This window comes from Rhineura floridana, chromosome 17 (assembly GCF_030035675.1).
Source record: "Rhineura floridana isolate rRhiFlo1 chromosome 17, rRhiFlo1.hap2, whole genome shotgun sequence".
NCBI lineage: Eukaryota > Metazoa > Chordata > Lepidosauria > Squamata > Rhineuridae > Rhineura > Rhineura floridana.
In genome coordinates, this window is record NC_084496.1 from 311,560 (window position 1) to 318,970 (window position 7,411).

A 7,411-nucleotide genomic window follows, 5' to 3' on the forward strand; every position below is an offset into this window, starting at 1 on the left:
TGTGGCTGGCAGCGAGGCAGCAGCAAGGGTTGGGCCTGTGGGGAGGGAGTGGGAAAGAAATTTTGGGGCACTGGTGCGGGGCCTTCTAAGCCACCCCACTGAGCAAACTGCAGCCCCACAGACCCTTCCCCTGTGCCCTGGAGGAGCTGAGAGGAGAGGGTGGGCCTTGCCTGCCTGCCCACCCTGGTCTTGGCTACAGAAGGGGATGTGATCTGGCTTCCCCAGCAGTTCAGCTTTACCAAATGAGCTTCCTGAAATAGCCATGGTGCTTGACCACCTCTTGTCCTGGGAGATTTCCTTACCTTTAATTGCATTCTGGGTCTTGGGCTGCTGTTTCTTTTGGTTGGGTTTGAAAGAAGCGGCTCATTAGTATGCAATTTCATCTGAACAAATACCAGCATTTGTTGCCTGCCTTTTATTATCACTTGTATCACATACAGAAACCTGATTATGTCTTGTTGCAATGTGAATCAAATTCTCATTTTTTAAAAAACTGAGAATGGATTCAGAAGCTTTCCTGTAAACATCGGCATAATTCTCCAGGCATCTGGCACACCACGAACGATCTGCTTCTCATCCACCTCCTTGTATTTTGCACACTCCATTCCTGTACTATTCCCATAAACAAACAAACGGCCTTTGATGCTATTCAGCAACAAGCTGTAATAAACCACCTATCCCTTTGCAGAATATGTATGTGTATATATTCTGCATAATGCCCACAATGGCTCCCTTTTGGCATGGCCTTTTCATGGTTACTCAAGTTGTAAACTGAGGCCAGTGTTGCTGCAATGGCTCTGCAGGGCTGTTGGTCCCAGTCCTTTACACACTTGCCTGCTGCTAGCAGCTTCCCCACAAGACTTACTTCTGAGTACATGCATCTTTACCCAGAGAATCCTTCCTCTTGTAGCTCTCTAAATACCATCTGTACAGTGTAAGGAAGACTTACCATATATGCAGGCAAAGCAGTCCATCTTGCATAGTTATGTTTGCCTGAAGCAACGCATATGGAAGGATCTCTGTAACAGTTGCGATTTTCCATCAGGCTGCAGACCAGAGAGGAGGGACAGGAAGGCGCAAACGCTGTTGTGCACAGCACCCTTCCTAAAATAAAATAAAATTTCATGTACAGAGACCCAGGAAGGGAGTGGAGGCAGGACCATAGCTGGGGGGGGGGAACCACTAATTTTTCTGTCTCCTAATTCTTTTTTTTAAATTAACTGTACTACAGAAAAAAAATCTGCCCCCTTCACTTTTTTTGGTGCCCCCCCGAACTTCTAGGCTGGCTACGGCCTGAGTGGAGAGTAGCAGGGAGCCTTGCATGGAGCTGTTGTGTGTCCACACACAGAGCCACAATTTAACTTTTCAGTAGCACATTGCCATATTTTAATGTTGGAAAAGCCTTTGTTGACAAGCCTAGCATAGCTTCAGATGCAATGCATCTCTTTCTTTACTGCTTCTCCTTTTAACAGGCGTTGTTGGAAAAAGCTGTAACGGAGCCACACATGCTGGAATTTGTAAATATAGCACAACATTTCAATTTTGTTGACCTTGAAAACATGGGATTCAGCTCCAGGCAGCACTCTCTTTGCCATATGTAATATTTGCCAGGGATCTGGAACTTTGAAAGGGGCACTGCATGGTCTCCCTGCAATTCCAGTTCATCAAGGCAATTTCTGGGAAGCTTCATCCATCAGTGGGCATTCCCACATGAAGACACTATATTTGTCATTTGGCTGGCTGGCTATGACGCCAGTTCAATGTGTTTAAGCTTGGATCTTTCTCAGTCAGAAGTGCAGGATATGTGTGTAGGGAGAATGATTTTAAAAGCCTTTGGAGATGAGGGGTGATGCTGCTTCCCTCCTCACAGCAGCTCCAGCCATTCCTCCCAATTGGGCTCACTTCCAGTATCCAAGTGAGGGATGAAAATGACTTGTGTGTGTGTGTAAGAGATAATTGAATACATATGGAGCACCAGAGGCACTCAAACATGCACAGCCCCTCACTGACAAATCCTACAGACCTCTCCCCCCCAAATTGAATAGCACAGTCAGTTTTAAGAATAAAAGCCTGCACAATTTATGAAACACCCAGAAAACAAAGGAGATGTTGACAGTATAGCAGGAGATAGTTGCAACTGCTAGCAGTGGTGGTTGCCCTCCTTGGCTTCAGGAGTGGCCAAGGAGTGACAAGGAGTGGCTAAGTGACTCCCCCCCCCCAATCTTTCATTTCTTTGTATTCTCTCCCTGGCTGCGGTGCCTGTTCTGGTCAGTGGTTCTCTGGGTGCCAAATAGCCACTCTGTTCAAAATACATCTCCTTGGTCCACCAGTTGCTTTTCTCTCTCCCACACTCCAGGAACCCTCACCACATCCCCCCTTGCCAAATTTCCTCACCACTTGTGATTTTTTATGCCAGTGTTCTAAGTCTAACTACATATTCAAACCCTCCTAGTTTCCTGTTTTTGATGTCCCTGTCTTGAGTTCCCTGACCCTCTTCTGCACTTTCCCTGTCTGAAACTGCTCTATGAACTTTTATGGTAGGCCGTTATAACCTTGGACCTGCTGTGCCTTATCTCTATGTCAATGTTGTTACTAGGAATACATATGAATGCATGCTTGTGATACGTGTGTGTGTGCACACACTTTATGCCCCTTTAAATTCTTACTTGTGTGTGGGGGTGTTCCCTGTTAGGTTTCAGCATCACATTTGCCCTTGATGTTAGACCTTCTATTTCTTGCTTTTGATGTGATTGGGAGGTAAACCCTTCTCCCTCCTAGCTCAATAAAGGAATGAGATTTGAGTCCTCTCTTGTATTCATCGGCTTCCTCTTTACTGCTAACATGCAGTAGATTTTGGGGAACCAGAGATTTCTGGACTAGATGGACCTTAGTTGAACCCAGAAGGCAGTTCTTCCATTTTATTTTTGTGAAATCAATCGGATGGCTTATCAAACTGTAGTCTCTGCCTCTTAAAAAATGTAACTTGTACATGCCCTGGATTCCTTCTGCTGTTTCTTGTTTGCCCATGGATATCTGGGGCTAGAGCAGCTCTGTCTTCTCTGGTCCATTGATCCATCATTTTATTTGCTCTGCGCCCCAGTGTGGAAGAGAGAGGCTGAGGCAAGACATTGCGGATTCCAGCAACAAACCACTAGCAGGGAGGGGGGCTGGGCTTTCAGAAACATCTTGATTAGGATCCAATGGCAGCAACAGAGGAGAGATGTCAGAGGCCTCTCCAATTGAAGCTGGTGCTTGCAAAGGCTGTAATGCTGCCTGTCACTCAGCAGGTCGAGCATGGACCTTGCAACACCAACGGCAAAGGCTCAGAAAGATTTATTCTCCCACACCTAATTGCCCTTTTTGGTTTGTAAACATAAAGGTTGCAGTGCAGGCTCTGACAGCCAGAAAGCCTTCTCTTTTTTTTATCATTTTGAAAATGACATTCATCTTGTTAGCAGATCTTCCTTTGCCTCCACTCTAAAAATCTCACAAAGCCCACACAGTTCTCTTCTTTGAAAGCCACTGGAGCACTTCAACACTTTCCCTGTACAGAAACAGAAAAGGCAACAAGGCAGGAGCAGAGAGCTCTTTGAAGGAGGGACAGCAGCCCACTTGCCCCTTTATTTATTAAATTTCTCTTGCGCTTTCTCTTGAGGAATGGCCACTCAAGGCAGGAGAGTTGCCAGTTATTAGGCCATCTGTGAGTGATATTTTGTCCCCATTTGGACCTGACTTGGTTACTCACTGGATAGTTCTGAATCCAGATGCCCTGACAATTGGGCTGCCAAGGAGTAATTTGCAACCACTGCACCGCACTACCTGCTGTCTGCAACTCATGATGAGCCATGCTGGGGGCGGGTCTGGCCTGTGTGCGGTTGCCCCCGAGTGAGCTGGGCCTGCCTTTGGGTAAGGGCTGGACTCCATGGGAGCTCAGGAGCCTTTCTTGCTCCATGGTGCTGAGGTACCATTTATTTCCCCTTTCCAGTTCTCTCTTTCCCTCTCCTGGCCAGGCACTGGCTGCTATGGATGTGGAAGGGGGAGCAAGGGCTGTGCCTGTGAGGCTGCTGCAGGGCTGCGTCCTCCTTCTTGAGCCCAGGCAAACCCTCATCACAGCCCTGCAGCCTGTCCTGGGAGGCCACTGGAAGGGGCAGGAGTTCAGCTGCACCTCTGCCAGACCAGCGGAACCACTGAAATAAAACCAGCTGAGCTTTCAAACTGTTTGATTCCAGAGATGTGTGTGAAAGCAACAGGCTGAGAAGCTCCCACCTCTTCGACCCCAAAGGACCTCACCTAAGGAGGACCCTCAAAAATCTGGACCTGGTTGTGAGCCACGATGGGTGATGCCTTCCCAGTTCTGGCCTGGCCCTTTCAGAAGCCCCTGTGTCTAGGGGGTGATGCAGCCTGAACAGGAAAGTCAGCAGGAAGGAGGGCATCTGACTGACAGGGCCATTGGCCAGGTGGGGAAGTTGCCAGCTGAAATGCAGACAGTTTTGCAATAAACTTCATTTTATTCACATGTGCTGCATATTCTTCCCAGCAGCCACTTCAGGACCAGTAGTGCTCTCTCTCTCTCTCTCTCTCTCTCTCTCTCTCTCTCTCTCTCTCTCTCTCTCGCTCTCTCGCTCTCTCGCTCTCGCTCTCGCTCTCGCTCTCGCTCTCACTCTCACTCTCGCTCTCGCTCTCTCGCTCTCGTGTGACCAGCAAAGCAGGTTGCTTATAATGGAGGCTGAATTTTGGGGCCACTCCCAAAATGTGAAAGGAGTGCTCGATGCTTCCCATTCCATGTGAGCGGGAGGAAAGGGGCTCTCCTCAGGAGAATGTCCTTTCTTCAGCTGACATGCAGCCCCTTGTTCCCCAGCCAGCAGCTGCTGTGCCTGTTCTTGCAGCGGGAGGCATGGGGCCCAGGCAGGCTTGATCTTGCTTTCAGAGAACCTCCCCAGGAGGCTGGCACTTGGCAGGCAACCAGCAGAAGAGGATGTTGCCCAGTGGGTATTCTGTGCCTGTGGTGTCTTCAGGGAAAGGCTGGGGGATGTGGAGGCTGCTGCCTCCTGGAGGTTTGGGGTCCAGGTGGGGTTGCTACTGTCGCAATAGCCAGAAAGGCAGCAAAGGCACGTGCTTGGCTTGTGGCTGTTGACAGTCAGCACTATGTCCTAATTTGCATTCTCTGTTACAGAAAGAGGAAAAGGACTGGTGGTGCTTCTTGTGCAGCAGAAATCTATGTCCTCTTTATATACAAAATCATTTTTCCTTTGCTGGACCTAATTGACCAGTCGCTCTGTGGGACAGAAGGAGACCGGCTGGCTCCTCATCCCGTGGCCCACTTTGAATTCCTCCATCTTGCAGGTCCCTTTCATGGCTGCTAATGTGACTTCCTAAGCGTGGCTCATCTCTGCATGACAGGGGCAGGGGCAGACAGCGCAGCATCTGCTTGCAGAGATCCAAAGGAGGAGGGGAGCCCATACTGTTACGTAGGGTGAGGTGTGCAATTGAGTGCAACTGCAGGGCTGCTGAGTCTCCCAACCTTGCAACTCTTGGCTTTTCATCTCTATGACATGGAGAAGGAAACAGGAACACTGACTGGCACAGGCCTTATATAGGCTCCCAAACGTTGCAAGGGAGTATGACCCAGAGTCACCAGCTGCATCTCATGGAAATGCCCAAGGAAGCATGGTCCAGATTATCCTCCTGCATACGCCTCTGTGGACCCCCATCTTGCCAAGAGGTGCTGCTCTTTGGTCAGGTTCCAATGCCTTTGCAGGGCAAGGGCTTTAATTAGAACAGAGATTAGATTAATGTAATGTCTTTATACTCTGGTGCTCCTCTTTCTGTCTCCAGCAGAGCAGAGGTTCTGGGGCTATGCCTCAGATCCCCCAAAGGATCACCCCAAAGTGTTTCTTTCCCTTTGGACATCCTCTGGAAGGCAGTCACTTTCTCAGGTACCAGCTCTTCATATCTGTTGTCTCCTTTGGGCTGCTCTGGGCACCTGGGACACCAATAGCTATGATAGTTCTAACAGCTGGCTGTCCTGTCCTGTCCTGTCCTACAGGGGCTCCGTGCCTGCAAGGCAGAGCCTCTTCCTCCAGCCTCCCTTATTCCAGGTAGATCAGGACCCTGGACAGCTCCCTGCAAAACAGGGCAATGAACATACTGGGCAGAGTTGCAAGCACTGAAGTCCAGATTGTAGGTCTCCAAAAGCAAAGCAAAAGGAGAAAGGATGAGCAGGTTCCTCCTGGTGCCCTTCACACCCTTCCAAGCCTCCAGGGCAGCTGACTTGGTCCCTAAGGAGGTCAGAGTCATGTCTTCGGGAGGGAGGGGGGCCTTTGAAGAGAGAGAGAGAGAGAGAGAGAGAGGGCCAGGCGATGCTAGGGCCACTGTGTGTGTGTCTGTTCTGGAGAGCTGGTTGGCTGCACCTGCTGTTTGGCCAGGAACTGATGGGGTTTCCTCCGCATCCTCACTGTCCCCCCTGTGCAAGCAAGACACTTTTATCCCAGAAGCCACTCACCTTTCTCCAGCCCTCGGCATTGGCAACACATCTGCTGTGGGGGAGGCTGGCATTAATGCTTCTTTGGAGGTGGGGTCTAGGAGTTGCTGGAGACCTGGGGCCCTGTTGGGGCCAGGAGGGTCTCATGGTTGGGGGCTGGGCAGGTGTGCTCCCTTCTGTATAAGGCTCCTGAGTGCTTGTTCCAGGGGCAAAACTGGTTTGAGGAAGAGGATTCACAAGTAAGGGTTGATGACCAGATGCCAGTAAGAGTGGAGGCCTGAAGAAAGGATTGCACAATTATAGATGGTAATAATAAATTTGTTTTTCTTATCTGCCTCTCACAGGAGTGCAGGTCTTGAGGTAGATGACACAAGTTAAAAATACAAAATATACATAAAAAACAAACAGCAATTTACAAATACAAAACATACTTAAAAATCCATGAAATCCTTAAAAACATCAGAACATGGGGTTAGAAATTTAGCCAATGCTTGAATAAAAACATGAGTCCAGCGGCCATCTAAAAATGGGAAGAGAGGGGGCGGATCTTGGTGGAAGTGGGGGCAAGAGCAACTCCTGTTTTGTTCTTGTCTATGTTCCAGAAGGGAGATAGAGTGAGGGTCTTCCAGATGGATAGGCTTGTTTACCTTTACCTGTGATAATCTGACTGACATCCTTCCGGCTACTAGACTGATACGTCTTTAGGGAAGCTTACCTGCCCCTCCTCCTTTTGCCCTTTCTCCCTTCTCTTCTCTGACTGTCCAGGAGAGAGGAGACACCCTTTGTCTCTGCTCTCTCTCCCCTAGCCATGACATCAACTCCCACGCCTGGGCATTGCACCTCCAACTTAGTTAGTTAGAACTAGGTATGCTTTTCTATCTACTATGTATTTCTATAAATAAAGTAGCTTTTCCTATTTTACTAAGTCTC